General features: G+C 45.9%; 1 protein-coding gene across 4 annotated transcripts in view; it reads left to right on the forward strand.

The window, feature by feature from the left end:
• LOC144822507 (serine racemase-like) overlaps positions 1–15,518 on the forward strand; it is a 211,229-nt gene that overhangs the window by 25,705 nt on the left and 170,006 nt on the right. The window lies entirely within an intron of this gene.

Raw genomic sequence — 15,518 nt, forward strand, 5'->3', positions numbered from 1 at the left:
GTTACCACCCCTTAGAGCTCCTGTACTTACACACACACATCCATTCACCCCCCCCCCCTTGCAGGCTGCATGTTTTGGTGCAGAGAAAATTGAAGAGTTGACATGGCACACATCCCTGTGTGCCTTACCTACTGCCTATGGCATAAGTCAGTCACCCCTCTAGCTGGGTGCACTATTCCACTGGTGAGGGTACAGGTCCATGAGCCCTGTACCCCTACAGTGTCTATGTCCATTCTCAGACATTGTAAGTGCAGTAAAGCCATAAAGGGTATATTGTCTGGGAGTTTGTCATTATGAACTCCACAGCACCATAATGCCTTTACTAAATCCTGGGAAGTTTGGTAGCAAACTTCTCAGCATATTAATCCCACACTGATGCCAGTGAGGGATTTATACCATGCACTCAAAGGGCATCTTAGAGATGCTCCCTGAAAAACGACCAGACTCTGGTGGGTTCACTAACGAGTAAACAGCAGCCTGCCACCACGAGACAAGTTTCTGGACCCCTGGGGGGGGAGCCTTCGCTCCCTGAGCCCGGAAACAAAGCTTTTCCTGGGCAGAGGTGTTCACACCTCCCCCGGGTCAGGACAAGCCATCCGTGGCAGGGGAGCTTCAAAAGCCTTGCCGCCTTTGTAACGCGACTCCCAGCCTCTCCTGCTATTAGGAGCAGGCCCCCTTCCTGTCTCCCCTCCTTTTCAGCAAGAAGACAAGCGGGAAAAATGAGAACAGGCCAGAAGGTGTGCCCACATCTGCCAACTCCAACCTTTCAGGTGGGAGAGGCGAGGTGAGGCCCACTCTTCAGTGCCCGCCATCTTGCAGATGGGAGGAAAACTCCAATCAAGATTAGGAATTGTGCCCACTCCCCCATGTGTGGTGAATACACCAAGGGTGTATTCACCATACGATCAGTAGCGTATTGGCTACTGACCTCGAGATCCCTAAAATAACCCCTAAATACAATATTTAGGGGGTAGCCTTGAACAAAGAAGATAGATTCTCGCAACCTACGAAGAAGGACGACGATAGAAGACGCCCAGCAGAGGAGACTGCAGAGAACAACTGACTTGCCCCTAGCCCTACCGGCTTGTCTGCAGTTTCCAGAGATCCTGCACCAAAAGTCACCTTGTCCTGCAACCAGCGACCTCCAGAACCCCTGGGAGGACTGCCTGCTTTCCACGGGCCGCGGAAGTGCAACTTGATAGGTTCCATACAGGGAGTCGTCGCCTCATAAGTGCGCAACGTGAAGAATACCCCTGCCGCGTCAGCCCATGTAGCGTTACAATTCACCAGCTTCAGGTGTGGGCCCTGGTGAAGTCCGGTTGAGCCCCCACGGAAATACCAATTTTTAACACATATATCCTCACGAGAGGGTGCGCCTTAGCGCGCGCATACCATCGGAGGATCACAATTTTTGGTCCTGAAGAATGCTCAGTAAATAACACTCCATATAGCAGAAACATGTTGACCTTTTATTTACAGGTCAATGAGTTTCAGAATTAAAAACTCACCTTTGTCCATCATCTTTGCTTCTAACTGAAGTCATTTTGCCCCTTATTAAATTTGTATTGGGCACAGACGTCTTCTTTTAAACCACCTACACTAGCACTAATCACCACTTTTTTTACATAAAACACAAAAAACCAGCTCCGCTGTAATACAGGCGTGGTAGCACACTGGGAGGACATTCGGTCTCCCCAGTGGGAACCCGATGATGAAGCATGTCACCACTAGGTGGTGAGTGAGGGTTCTTCTTTTTAAAAGAAAACATTTCCTTTCCTTTTTTCTTTTCTATCATCCCTTTTGTGACTTTGGTTTTATCAAGCACAATTGATTAATATCTGTGTTTTCTGCACCGTAGGTCACTCTTTAGTTGTTGTTATTGCTTTACACAAAGACCAGATCTCCTGTGAACAGCAGCACAGTTAAAAAAAACAGCCAAGAAAGACACCAAGCCTGCTGAGGACAAAGAAACCCGATACCTGGAATCACCACTGCACCTGATGTCTACAGCCCGAGTGGCCCACCAGTTCCAGCGAGGTCCCCCAGTGCTCCAGAGTCCGAGTCCACCATGGGTTGCCCCTCCAGGACTCCCCAAAGTCGCCTGCAGCCTCTGCACGAGGCCGCCCCCAACAGAGAGTGGTATAGTAAAATCTGACCTCAAAACACACCCCTCCATCCAGCCGCCCTGCCCCCTGGAGAAAAGAACCTGATGTGCACCTACGTCCCGAGCCCTCCATCTTACCTACCCAGCTGTTGGTTCCTCCCGGAAGACTTCCTGGTCCGAGCCTGCAGCCCAAATCCAAAACCGGCAATCCCCATTGAAAACAACAGGGCACCGATGCCAAAACAGCACCCTGCACCTGGCCGCCCCTGGGAGGCTGTGGGTGCATCTTGTGTGCTAACTCGGATCCCCCTTTGCCCTGAGCTTATGTTCAGGAGCTTTGGTCCCACAACCTTGTGGTCTGCTCTCGAGCTGCGACCAACCGGAGGCACCCTATCCCCTATTGGATAATATCGGGCCTCAGCACTCTGCACCCACCCACCCTAGTGCTGTAGAGGGTGCTTTGAGAGTACATCCACAACCCTGGGGGAATCTTGGTTCTAACCCCAGAAACCAAACTCCCACCAACAAGTACTTACCTGTAATCCGATAACTTAATGTCCTCATGTTCCAGCGACTCACCAGTAACAGATACTCCAATACCATATACTCACCTGGGCCCATAAACACACAATAACACAACCTGGCAATAAACCACTGGAGTCAATTGTTTATTATTTTCCACCATTTCAAAATTAGTCACTTTTTATTCTCAACTAATCCTTCACTGATCAAAAAGTTCTTTCCTCTGGTCATTAGTTGAACTAGTTGATGGTGAAATGACATAAAATAATCTTCTTATGTTTATAAATGACCACAGACTCGGGAAGTATTTTAAATCTTTAAATTAATTTCATGTGAACCACTTACAAAGTACAGTACAGTCTCTGTCGCTCATAGGAAGGAAGATTTCATTAATCAATCATCAAACTCATACTTTATATCTTGCGGTGACTTATGCTCAGAAAGGAGAGGATAGAGGGAAAAGAACATTGGCACATACGCAGGAAATTACCTAGGATGGTGTGAAGACCAGCCCCCTGGCCAATGAGCCGGGAAGGGTCCCCCGGGAAAGATCAGGCGACAAAGCTTCAGGACAGGATAGATGACCTCTCTGCCACCAACGCTTGCGTAGCACCCCTCTCCTCCTCGAGATTCTTCCACGATCTCCTTCTAAGTAAATTAATTTAAGATAAAGTGGCTCTGCATTCGATTTTTCATTAGCATTTCTCGTCACTACGACAGCATCCTGAGCTCTGCATTCAGCAAATCTCTGTCTCTGGTTCACTCAGACAGCATCCCGATCTCATGCTCACTAACTAGCTAAAGCTACCTCAATTATTCCCTACAATATTCATGTACCACCCATTAATGTTTCAATATCATGAAACTACTAACTCTGATTGGACAAGCAAGAAGGGATGATCATCACACTACGCTTATTTTTCAATGTAGTCTTTTAGTCAATTGTTAAAAGATCTCACCCCTTAATTTTTATTCATAAATCTTTATTCCCACCCGTATTCACGTCATATTAGAAAGAAGTTTATAATTTCTCATGTATTTCTATTCATCCAGAGGACTTCGATACTGGTTCCCAGGATATGTATCTTTTTTGTCCTCTGACTGCATTCAAGAGTCACATCACATCTTCTGGCTCAGTCACACCACGCATGTGCGGAGTTCAGGTGGTCAACAGACTTTAGACTCATACGAAAGGCCCAAAATACGCACCAATAAAAGAGTCAAAAAGACATATGTTAATTTAAAAAATAAATGTTTTCACTGTATACCACCTATCTCTACTCCAAACCCATTTAATTTATTAATGCTTTCCCCGCATTAGCATTAGTTAAATAGCTTGTGTTAGTTTCAACAAAGCAGATGCCAAGCATGTGAGCTTCCAAGCCGCCATCTTAATAGCGTTTGCTCATGCGCAAGAAATTCCCTCCAAGCGACAGCTCGTCATACTGCGTAGATGCAGCTGACGCATGCGCAATAAAGATTTCCCGTTAGCAGCCATTTTAGAATTACGCTCGAGTTACGTATTAGTAATACACATAGGCAAGCATCTCTACCTTTTATGTTCAATGTTGTGCATTATTAATTTACACAATACGTGGTTAATACAATATTAGAAATTAAATGAGAGGATTGCTTCTGAGCAAGTCTCTTTTCTATGAGTCCCTGCTCCATCAATCCCCTCTCTGATGGCATTTTTGAGCCATCATAAAATCACTCATCCCAACCAGATGCTAACTTTAACATATCTTATTTTCTTTCCCTTTTTCGTTCTTGTTCTCATCTTTATTCTTCAAATCTTGCATTCTATCATATAATTTCCTTTCATTCCTTCTAACTGTATCTCTTCATATTTTCTTTTTTTTCCCCTTCCATTTATTTCATATCTTCTTCTTCTTAATTTATTTGTGCAACATTTAAACCATATTACTATTGTTAAGACTATTATTGTTTTACCAATTACTGGAAGAAGTACTTGACCTAAGAAACATTTTCCCAGAATGGAAAACCAAGTCCCTATTGAGGAAATATTTTTTGTTAGTCTCTCCCATACATTATCAACCTCCAGTGGTTTCAATTTTTCATGAAGTTTTGTAATATTTGTAATATATTCTTTCATTTTTACTTTTATCTGATACTTACTTTCAACATTTTACAGACTCCATCCTCCTTTTCCAATAATATATCAAGCGCAAGTCGTTTTTGCATAACCATAGACCTAATTGCAACCATTTCTGTATTAATCATAAAGAACCCTCCAGCAGCATCGGTCGAAAGACGATCAACTACTGTTAACAATTGACAGATTCTATGTGAATTTAGAACGACTCCCACTGAAGATATCAATGCACTAAATATGTCACCTATTATTTCAGAAAAACAAGCTTTCTTTCTTCGTGTTAGTTCATTAGTGTTTTCATTGTTTCCAGTAATTCTTTTTACGTGATATATTTTCAGAAATACTATTCTGTAGTAGCAACAACCGCACCACCGTGCAGGCAGCTTATGGTAAGCTTTATTCCCACACACGTAGTAAACTCCAGGAAATACTGGTTTAGTCCTCAACCTCCCAAAATTAGGAAGTTATGTTCACATTTACTGAAACCAATAAATGTGTTACTTTAGTCTGTCTTTAATCTATGGAGGCAGGTTTTCCCTGTCTTTACAAAGTCTAGGGACATTGCAACATGAGCTTTGCCAGGTGTATAAGTCCCTCTTTCTCAGCTCAGGGTAGTATATGGGTTTTCTATTCAGCAGGTTTTCTTTGGAAATCATGTCTCCATTCTTCACCTAAATTCAAAAACACTTGCTCTTCTTCCCGTAATGAACATGTAAGATTATTCTTATGTGCCTTCACTATACTGATTGTTATTAGGAAACAAGGGAACCCAAAGGTAATGCACTAGGGACCTTGGGCTTTAGCTTTTTACAAAAAACAGTGGACCCTAGTATTTGAGAGATCAGGGTAAGAATAGACATACACTAGATAGTTGGTATGTCCTTTGCCCAGCCGGACAGGAATTTATTTTGGTAATTGCACACAAGTAGCAATGAATCAGAAGTAATGTCAAGTGGGCACAGCCCATGACCCACAAGGAACAAGACAAAACAACAGATTTCAGGCAAGAGCGAACAAGGCGGTCTGTGTACTAGTAGTCAATGTACAGACTTGACTGTGTTAGGGTACCATTGTACAGAGCATTGTGAGCGTTTTAGGAACATATGGTACTAATGTGTCCACGACGTTTCGATGCCAAACCTCAGATACATGGCATCATCTTCAGGACAAGTATACAAATCATTTTTGTCTTGAAAAATATATACAATTCGCGGCTCGTATTCAGCTGCCGAAAGCGACCCCCGCACTGCACGCCTGGAAAAGCGATCCTGCTTTCGGCAGCTGAATACGAGCCGCGATTGAGACGGCATCGGTACCAGACATGGGAATCAAAACCAGACCCGCCATCAAAGGGCTCTCCTTCCTGAATTAAAACACTCGCTCTCCTGACTGGATCCTCGGTCCCCCCGTTACTCTGCTATGTATGAAAGGCAATTGTATATTTTTCAAGACAAACATGATTTATATACTTGTCCTGAAGATGATGCCATGTATCTGTGGTTTGGCATCGAAACGTCGTCGACACATTAGTACCATATGTTCCTAAAACGCTCACAATGCTCTGTACAATGGTACCCTAATGCAATCAAGTCTGTACATTGACTACTAGTACACAGACCGCCTTGTTCGCTCTTGCCTGAAATCTGTTGTTTTGTCTTGTTCCTTGTGGGTCACGGGCTGTGCCCACTTGACATTACTTCTGATTCATTGCTATTTGTGTGCAATTTCCAAAATAAATTCCTGTCCGGTTGGACAAAGGACATACCAACTATCTAGTGTATGTCTATTCTTACCCTGATCTCTCAAATACTAGGGTCCACTGTTTTTTGTAAAATTCACTATACTGATGACTTCATTGTTAAGAAAACTTCACCCATAAACTGTGCATCCAGACTACTAAGCACTGGATTCACATTCTTTCTAATAGGAATTTCCTTAAACACTACATCTAGATTTGAATAATAATTTTGAAGTTTTCCTGTGCTATAAAATAAACTTGACAATATGCTACATGAAATACCATATGTTAAAGGCAAATTATGGTATGTGACTCCTTCTGCTACGGAAGCTGATATTTTCATACAAACATAACAATCACTAATCACCATTGTGTCTACATACTGAAACAATACTTTTGTAAATACATTTAAAGAAGAGTTATTATCTGTTACTGTGTAATGTAAGTCTACCTCATCTGTTGCTTCTAATTCTACTCTATCTCCTCTCATATTAGTCTTTTCATTAGTGTCTGTGTCATTCTTCTTTTCTGTTATTATAAGATAAGAGACTGCTATTGTTAGAAATAGCCATACTAAGATCACTATTAAAATACTACATATGCAAAACCTACAGCATTTCTTTATACAGTTTTGGTCCTTCAGCAACCCAGTCTTTAGCCATTTCGACTTAAGAAGATTTCTCTTCATTTCTTTAGTTATGAATAGGGCTCCTGGTTTTATGGTATTTTTTTTTTACATTTCCGTCTGTATTTATCCATATTTATTTTTTGGTCATTTTTTCTGTATTTATCCACATTTATTTGTGTTGCAAGCAAAAGAAGACGGTGCAGCTAGTATTTTTCCACATTTATTTAATTAGACCATGCACGCTTGAACTTGGTTGTTATATATATATATATATATATATATATATATTATATATCTATATCTATATCGAACACAGAAAGTCTACAAATATGAGAGCCTCCAACCCTGCAGGGCGGCCTGGCATACACAGGCACGGAGAAGCCTGTATTTTACTTCATCAAAGAAACAGATGCCAGACCCAGTTCACAAAAACAATGCAGTCATTCCAGCAACACAACTTGCTTCCCATTTCCCTAACGTTTCGGCTCCAATGCGCCTTGCTCACAGGTGGGGCAGTTTGTTGTAGGGCGGCTACATGCTTCCCTTAAATGATTGCCATCACGTAACCATTCTGATTTTTCGGCATACACATCCAGGGCTCGACAAATCATAAAAAATGCTCTAGACCTGCAGGTCTAGTAGACTACAAAATCTCCTCGACCTAACTTTAATGAACTTGACCTCAAACTCTGAAAACTGAGCAAATGTGACAAGTTAGCAAGATTTAAAAGCATTTTTATTGCTCATTTACTTTATGAGCAATAAAGATGCCTTTAAATCTTGCTATCTTGTCACATTTCCTCTGCTTTCAGAGGCAGAGGTCAAGTGTCAAGTTTGTATTCCTACTCGCCAGGAAGGGCGAGTAGGACCTAAAAATAGCTCGTCCTTAATCAATCTCACTCGCAAATGCGAGAGGTCGAGTGAATTTTTCGAGCCCTGACATCCCATAATGCACTACGAAAATGCACAGTCTGATCTTTTAGCAGCTGATGTAATTTCACTTCTGAAGTTAAAAATATTTCCAATTCTTTAACATAGTGCATTCGGGGCAATGAAAGTTCAAATAATGGAAAAAAGTCTCATGATATCATACCCCAATTTATGGCAAGCAAAATAATACTTTGGAGCACAGCCTTGAAAACAGTCTCTAGGTGTATTTCCTTAATAGTGCACGATAATATGAAAAGTCAAGAGTAGAGAAATATTGCCCATCTCGAGAAGAGGGGGAATATTTCTCAAAGCTGTGCCCCAAAGCATTATTTTGCTTGCCATAAATTAGGGTGTGATATCACAAGAATTTTTTCCATTATTTGAATTTTGCCAGACACTGTGAAGGCACCGAGTCCAGAGAAAGAGCCATCTGATTCCAGTCTGAACAGCCGAGAGAATGCCTTCAAAAAAGCCGATAAGCGCTTCTGGCCTGCTGCTGTCCGGGCTGTGAAGGCTCCCTGGAAACAAATCGGTCTCACGCAGCAGGGGAGTGCTTAGGGTGATTTCGATAGGAGAATAGGGTGCAGTAGAATCTAGCAACGGTTTCAAATTTCTTTCTGCAGCCCTCCTGAGCCTCAGACACAGAGAGTCATATCGCTGGTTTGTCAGTATTTTTCCGTGTCTATTTATAAATACAGACAAAGGAAACCATGTTTTCCGTCTGTATTTATATGTATTTATCCGTTTAAACGGAAAACCGGGAGCCCTAGTTATGAATCAGAATCTTTAGTACTTCAAGGAGGCCTCACTTCCCCTTCGTCTATCTGTTCTACAATTATTTCTTCATCTGTCTCTTCATTTAAATCTAGATTCTCAAAATCTTCTAGTATTACATAAGTCCATTCAGGACCCTTGAATTTATTGTTGACGCCTTTCAGTCTTGGACTTCTCCAAATGTTTTTAGCAATTGACTGTCCAGACTGAGTTTGACTGTAATCCCATTCACTTGTTCTGGGTTTTCAGATACTTTTCTCAAATGATATGTTAGCCTTTTGACTCCACCTGGCCAATTATCACCTTTTCTGACCCCTTTAATTGCACTGCACTTTCACCTTCTTTGTCTTTCTCAAGCGCTCTTTTATTCTCGGAATGTTGTGGCACAATCTGATTTTCCCATTCCTCAGTATTGCTCTCTATCTGTCCTGGTACAGATCTCGTTATTGTGGTTTCTTCTTCCTGAACCTGTTTTTCTTCCTCTAACTGTTCCCGTTCGGGTATCTTTTCAGACTGTTCTTCTTCAGACTGAACTTGTTCTTCTTCTCCTAACTGATCCTGTTCAGGTCTTACTACAATTGGTTCTTCTGCCGCCTGTCTGTCCTGCTCAAGGTTTTCGGTTGATTGGTTTACCTGAGTATGTTCTTCTGTCCCTGTCTGGTCCTGCTCAGGGTCCCCAGTAGTTTTATTCTCTTTCTCCCGAGCGTGCTGTTCTACACCTATCTGATCCTCAATAGTTTCTTGTCTTTCTATTCTTGTTCTACTTCTTGTTTTAATGACCACCTGAGGTATGTCAACCACTGGTATCCAGTCCTCCTGACTTGTGCTTGGTTGTTCTTTGTCCGTCCCTTCAGAATCTGTTCCTCTATATTCTTCGACTGTACAACCTTCAGCAGCCTCAACTGTTTTAGTCAGTTGTGGTCTCTTTTCAGCAGTGGCTGGAACCTTTTTTGTGTGGCTGGCATGGATCCAATTGGGCAAAACTGCACACTTCACTGTAGTAGTGACTAGTATGACTTGCCGTGGATCATCCCACCTGGGTGCTAAGCACGACTTTCTGTTGTGTTTCTGTACTAGCACCCAGTTTCCAGGATTCAAATCATGCGCCTGATCCGGCTGCCTGGCACTGCGTCTTCTTCAACCTGGTGAGAAACAGTTTGCACTAGGTCAGCCAATCCTTTGCAATAATCCAATACCAGATCATCAGATATATTCAGTAATTTATGGCCTGGTATAAATGCTTGTCTCATTGGCCTTCCCATGAGGATTTGCTGGGGACTAAATCCTGTGTTTCTGTCAGGAATACTTCTGAGTCCCATCAAGACAAGAGGCAATGCATCGGGCCAATCCATTGATGTGGATGCACACACCTTTGCCAGTCTTGACTTGATTGTGCCATTCAATTGCTCTACCACTCCAGAAGCCTCTGGGCGGCATTTATTTATTTAATTATCTCACTGGTAAAGAGCTCTATCACCTAACAGGCATCCTGGCGCTGACATTGAGAGTGCACAATTTGTGGGTATGCCCCGGGAGCTAACAACAAAACTAGACTTTGGGGAACAGCCAAGTTTTTAATCTCTTTCTAAACAGGAGCAGATCCCTGACTTGTCTCAGTTCCAGTGGAAGCTCATTCCATAATCTGGCGGCTGATATGCCAAAGACTCCGACACCTGATTTTACTTTCTTGAATCTCAGTATTTTCACCAGTCTGGCCGAAGAGGAGCGGAGGCTTCTCCCTGGTACATACCATTCAAACTTTCTCTGCATGGATACAGGTGCAGTCCCATGCAGGGCCTTGAACACTAAGCAGAGAGATTTAAACTGGATTCTTTGTCTTATCAAGAGCCATTGCAGTTCCGCCAAAGCCAATGAGGAGGAGGAGCCTCTGGGCCATCCCAAGGCTAGCTTGGCTGCTGTCGACTGAATCCTCTGAAGTCTATCTAAAAGATATTTTGGGGACTCTAACAGCAGCGCGTTGCAGTAATCTAATCTGCTTAATATGGTACTTTGTACTACTAGCACTCACACATGGGAAGGCAACAGGGGGACATTTTTTCGCAAAGTTCTTATAATGGTGAAACAGCTTCCCACCGTTTTATTAACCTGAGCCTCCAACGTTAGTTTGTTTTTAAACATAACGCCCAAGTTCTGAACCTTCTCCACCGGCCTCAATACAGTCGATGTATCTAAGGGTCAGAAATTTCCAGGCAGCATGGAAGGAACCTTCCCCACTGAACAGTAGAGCAACTCGGTCTTTCCAGCATTACATTCCAATGAGTTTTCCCTCAACCAATGAGCCGTAGCACGTTGGCAGCTATGGAACTCTTCCAAAGATGTCGACTCATCTCCCTCTAAGGAGAGAATCAGTTGTGTGTCATCTGCATAGTTTTTCGATGTTAATGTTATGCGCCTTTATGACCGCAATCAGAGGTTTCATGTAGATATTAAATAAAATTGGACTAATTGCGGCGCCCTGGGGCACGCCATGCGTTATGTTGGTAAAGGCAGATTGGTAAGGGGGAGGGTAACCGCTTGTTTCCTTTCTGAAAGAAAGGAGTGTAACCAGCTCAAATCAAGGCCCGTCACCCCTACCTCCCTCAGCCTCCTCAGCAGGATGACATGGTGACCGTATTGAATGCGTGAGACAGGTCAAGCAGGATAAGAACTGCTGCTTGACCCCTGTCTGCCCGAATCCGTAGGTCATCTATCACGGTCACCAAGGCCGTCTCAGTGCCATGAGCAGGCCGGAAGCCAAATTGTACTTCCTATAAGATTTTGTTCATTTCCAGATGTTATGAAAGAGCGCTACCAACCACTCTTTCTACAATTTTGGCAGGAAAAGGCAGAAGGGAAATCGGCCTGTAGTTTTTGGGACTGGCAGGGTCCAATGTGGACTTCTTTAAAAGGGGTGTCACCAGTGCCTGTTTCCAGTGGGATGGGATCACTCCACTAAGAAGAGACTGGTTACAGATTAGCTGAAGTGTAGGGAACAGCTCTGCTTCAAACTCTTTCCAGATTTTTTGTGGCAGAGGGTCCAAAGGTGATCCAGAGGAGATACCTAGGGCAACCCTACCAAAATCCTCTACTGGCAGTGGCACAAACTCAGTTAGATTGTTGGAAGACTGACTCTCTGAACCTCGGGTTGAGGCATCAATACCACTCATAGCACTACCACTGAGATTGTAGATATCTATGATTCCTGACTCAGGTTGCCGGAGGTCCCCACCAAGGTCATCAATGATAGATTTGATTTTGCCATTGAAAAACCTAGCCAGATTATCACAGAGGTCTTGGGAAGGTGTCTGATTCTTCGTGCAGTCGGGACTAATTGATATGATAAAAATTATTTATAGAGCGCACGTACACCAGCGGTTTCTTGGCGCTTAAGTGGAGGGGCTGAAGTCACAGCATGTGGTGATGTTAATTGTGTGCATGGTGTAGAGTATTTTATATAGTAGAGTAGAGTATTTTATATAGCGCACTTCTACCAGGAGGCCTTGTAGCGCTGTATTCATACCGCTGTGGAACCCATCCTTGCTTTCCTGTGAAATGTCCACTCCTGGGCACCCCCAAGGTGAGGCCAGGCATCCACAGCACTGCTGGGGCCGTTGTGGAGATGTGGAGAAGTGTGGCTCAATGGTTAGAGCGGCAGATCCTGATGCAGAGGTCTAGCCCGGGACCAGGGTTCAATTCCCCACCTCGGCGGGTCTTGGGCTCAAAATTCCACGGACCTGATAATTCTCGCCTCGGTGCCTATTCCAATCATGTAAATGTGTAAATGTGTTGGACTTGTAAAGCGCACAGCTGCCCGTAAGCGTCCCGGCGCTGAAGACCGCTGGGGAACCCGTCCTGGCTTTCCCTGTGAGATGGTCCCTTCTGGGTATCTCCAAGGTGAAACCAGGCATCCCCGGCGTGTGTGGGGGGCCGTTGTAGAGATGAGGCAAGCTTAATGCCCAGAGTTGCAGAGTGTGATCCCTGCTTAGAGTAGGCACCGAAGCGAGAATTGTCGAGTCCGCTGACCCAGGTCCACCACCCTGCCGCGTCGGGAATTGAACCCTGGTCCCGGGCCGTTCTCTGCTTCCGGGTCTGCCGCCTCTAACCTGTGAGCCACACCACTCCACATTCATCATGGAGTCCCACTCTGCAACTCTGGGCAATAGCTTGCTTAATCTCCACAACGGCCCCCACAACGCTAAGGATGCCTGGCCTCCACCTTGGGGGTGCCCAGGAGTGGACACCTCACAGGGAAAGCCAGGATCGGTTCCACAGCGGTATTCGTACAAGCGCCTTGAGACCCTTGCGGGTGAGTAGCGCGCTATACAAGTATCAATTTACAAGCAAGCTATTGCCCAGAGTCACAGAGTGGGACCCATGATTAGACTAGGCACCGAGGCGAGAATTATCAGGTCCGGGGAAATTGAGTCCAAGAGCAGCCGAGGCGGGAATTGAACCCTGGTCACGGGCCAGACCTCTGCATCAGGGTCTGCCGCTCTCACCATTGAGCCACGCTTCTCCACGCTTCTCCGCATGGGAGAAAGCCAGGTCTTGAGCGACCTCCTAAATTGGGAGTAGGGGGTTATTAGGCGGAGTGTGGGGGGAGGGAGTTCCAGAAGAGTGGAGCTTGTGAGGAGAATCTCAAGCCACCATGTTTCTTGCGTCTTAAGGCGCAGGGGGCCTAGAGATTGGAGCCAGAGGTGCGTAGGACCCGGGAAGGGACATAACGATGGATCCGGGAGGAAATTAATGAGGGTCCTTGGGAGAAAAGGGCTTCGTGGATCAGGCAGCCCAGTTTGAAGAGGCTGCGCTCGGCCACTGGGAGCCAGTGAAGGCTCTTAAGGAGAGGTCAATCAATCAATCAATCAATACATTAATAAAGCTCGCCACTCACCCGCGAGGGTCTCAAGGCGCTAAGGGGGTTGGGGGGGGGGGGGGCGCTACTGCTCGATTAGCCAGGTCTTGATGTGTTTCCTGAAGGTGAGATGGTCCTCGGTCAGTCGTAGGTGTGCGGGGAGGGAGTTCCATGTCTTGGTGGCCAGGTAGGAGAATGATTTTCCTCCGGTGGTGGCTCTGCGGATCCGTGGGACGTTTGCGAGGGCGAGGCTGGCGGAGCGGAGCTGGCAGGTATGAGAGTAGAACGAGAGTCGGTTGTTGAGGTATTCGGGGCCCACGTCGTGGAGTGCTTTGTGTGTGTGGGAGAGGAGCCTGAACGTGATTTTCTTGCTGTGGGGAGCCAGTGCAGGTTTCTCAGGTGTGCCGATATGTGGCTGTGGTGAGGGATGTTGAGGATTAGTCGTGCGGAGGCGTTCTGTATGCGCTAAAGTCATTTCTGAAGTTTGGTTGTGGTTCCTGCGTAAAGGGCGTTCCCGTAGTCCAGTCGGCTGGTGACGAGGGCCTGCGTGACCGTCTTTCTGGTTTCTGTGGGGATCCATCAGAAGATCTTTCGGAGCATGCGCAGGGTATTGAAGCAGGAGGATGAGATGGCGTTGACTTGTTTGGTCATCGTGAGCTAGGAGGCCAGGATGAATCCCAGGTTGCGTGCGTGGTCCGTGGGTGACGGTGCGGAGCCCTGCGCTGTGGGCCACCAGGAGTCGTCCCAGGCGGATGGGGATTGTCGGAGGATGAGGACCTCCGTTTTGTCTGAGTTCAGTTTCAACCGACTGAGCTTCATCCATTCCTCGACGTCCTTCATTCCTTCCTGGAGGTTGGTTTTGGCGGTGGTTGGGTCTTTGGTGAGGGAGAGTATCAGCTGGGTGTGGTCGGCGTAGGAGATGATGTTGAGGTTGTGTTTGCGTGCGATGGCGGAGAGGGGGGTCATATAGATATTGAAGAGGGTTGGGCTGAGCGAGGAGCCTTGGGGTACGCCGCAGATGATCTTGGTGGCCCTGGAGCGGAACGGTGGGAGGCGGACTCTCTGGGTTCTGTTGGAGAGGGAAGAGGTGATCCAGTCCAGCGCTTTTCTTTGGATCCCAGTGTTGTAGAGGCGGGTTATTAGGGTGCGGTGGCAGACGGTATCAAAGGCGGCTGAGAGGTCTGGGAGGATGAGCGCGGTTGTCTCACCGTTGTCCATCAGGGTCCTGATGTCGTCGGTGGCTGCGATGAGGGCTGTCTCGGTGCTGTGGTTGGCTCGGAATCCGGATTGGGAGGGGTCGAGCGAGTTGTTTGTCTCGAGGAATGGAGTCAGCTGTTTGTTGACGGTCTTCTCGATGACTTTAGCCGGGAAGGGAAGAAGAGACATGGGGCGGAAGTTTTGGAGGTCTGTAGGGTCCGCTGTGGGGTTTTTCAGAAGGGCGTTGATCTCTGCGTGCTTCCAGCTCTCTGGGAAGGTGGCTGAAGCAAAGGAGTTGTTTATGACGTTCCGGAGGTGGGGTGCGATGATGGCGTCTGCTTTGTTGTAGATGTGGTGGGGGCATGGGTCAGAGGGAGAGCCGGAGTGGATGGTGTTCATGACGTGGGTGGTGTCTTCTGTGCTGATGGGGGTCCAGTTGCTTAGGGTGGTGGTGGGGGTCGTTGGTTTGGTGACTGGAGGCGGCGTCTGGGCGTCAAAGCTGTTGTGTATATCTGCGATCTTGCGGTAGAAAAACGTGGCGAGGGAGTTGCAGAGGTCTTGTGATGGTGTGATGTCGTTGCTGGCGGTGGAGTTGGAGAGCTCTTTTACGATGCTGAAGAGTTCCTTGCTGTTGTGGGTGTTGTTGTCCAGCCGCTC

This window comes from Lissotriton helveticus, chromosome 3_1 (genome assembly GCF_964261635.1).
Source record: "Lissotriton helveticus chromosome 3_1, aLisHel1.1, whole genome shotgun sequence".
In the NCBI taxonomy this organism is placed as follows: domain Eukaryota; kingdom Metazoa; phylum Chordata; class Amphibia; order Caudata; family Salamandridae; genus Lissotriton; species Lissotriton helveticus.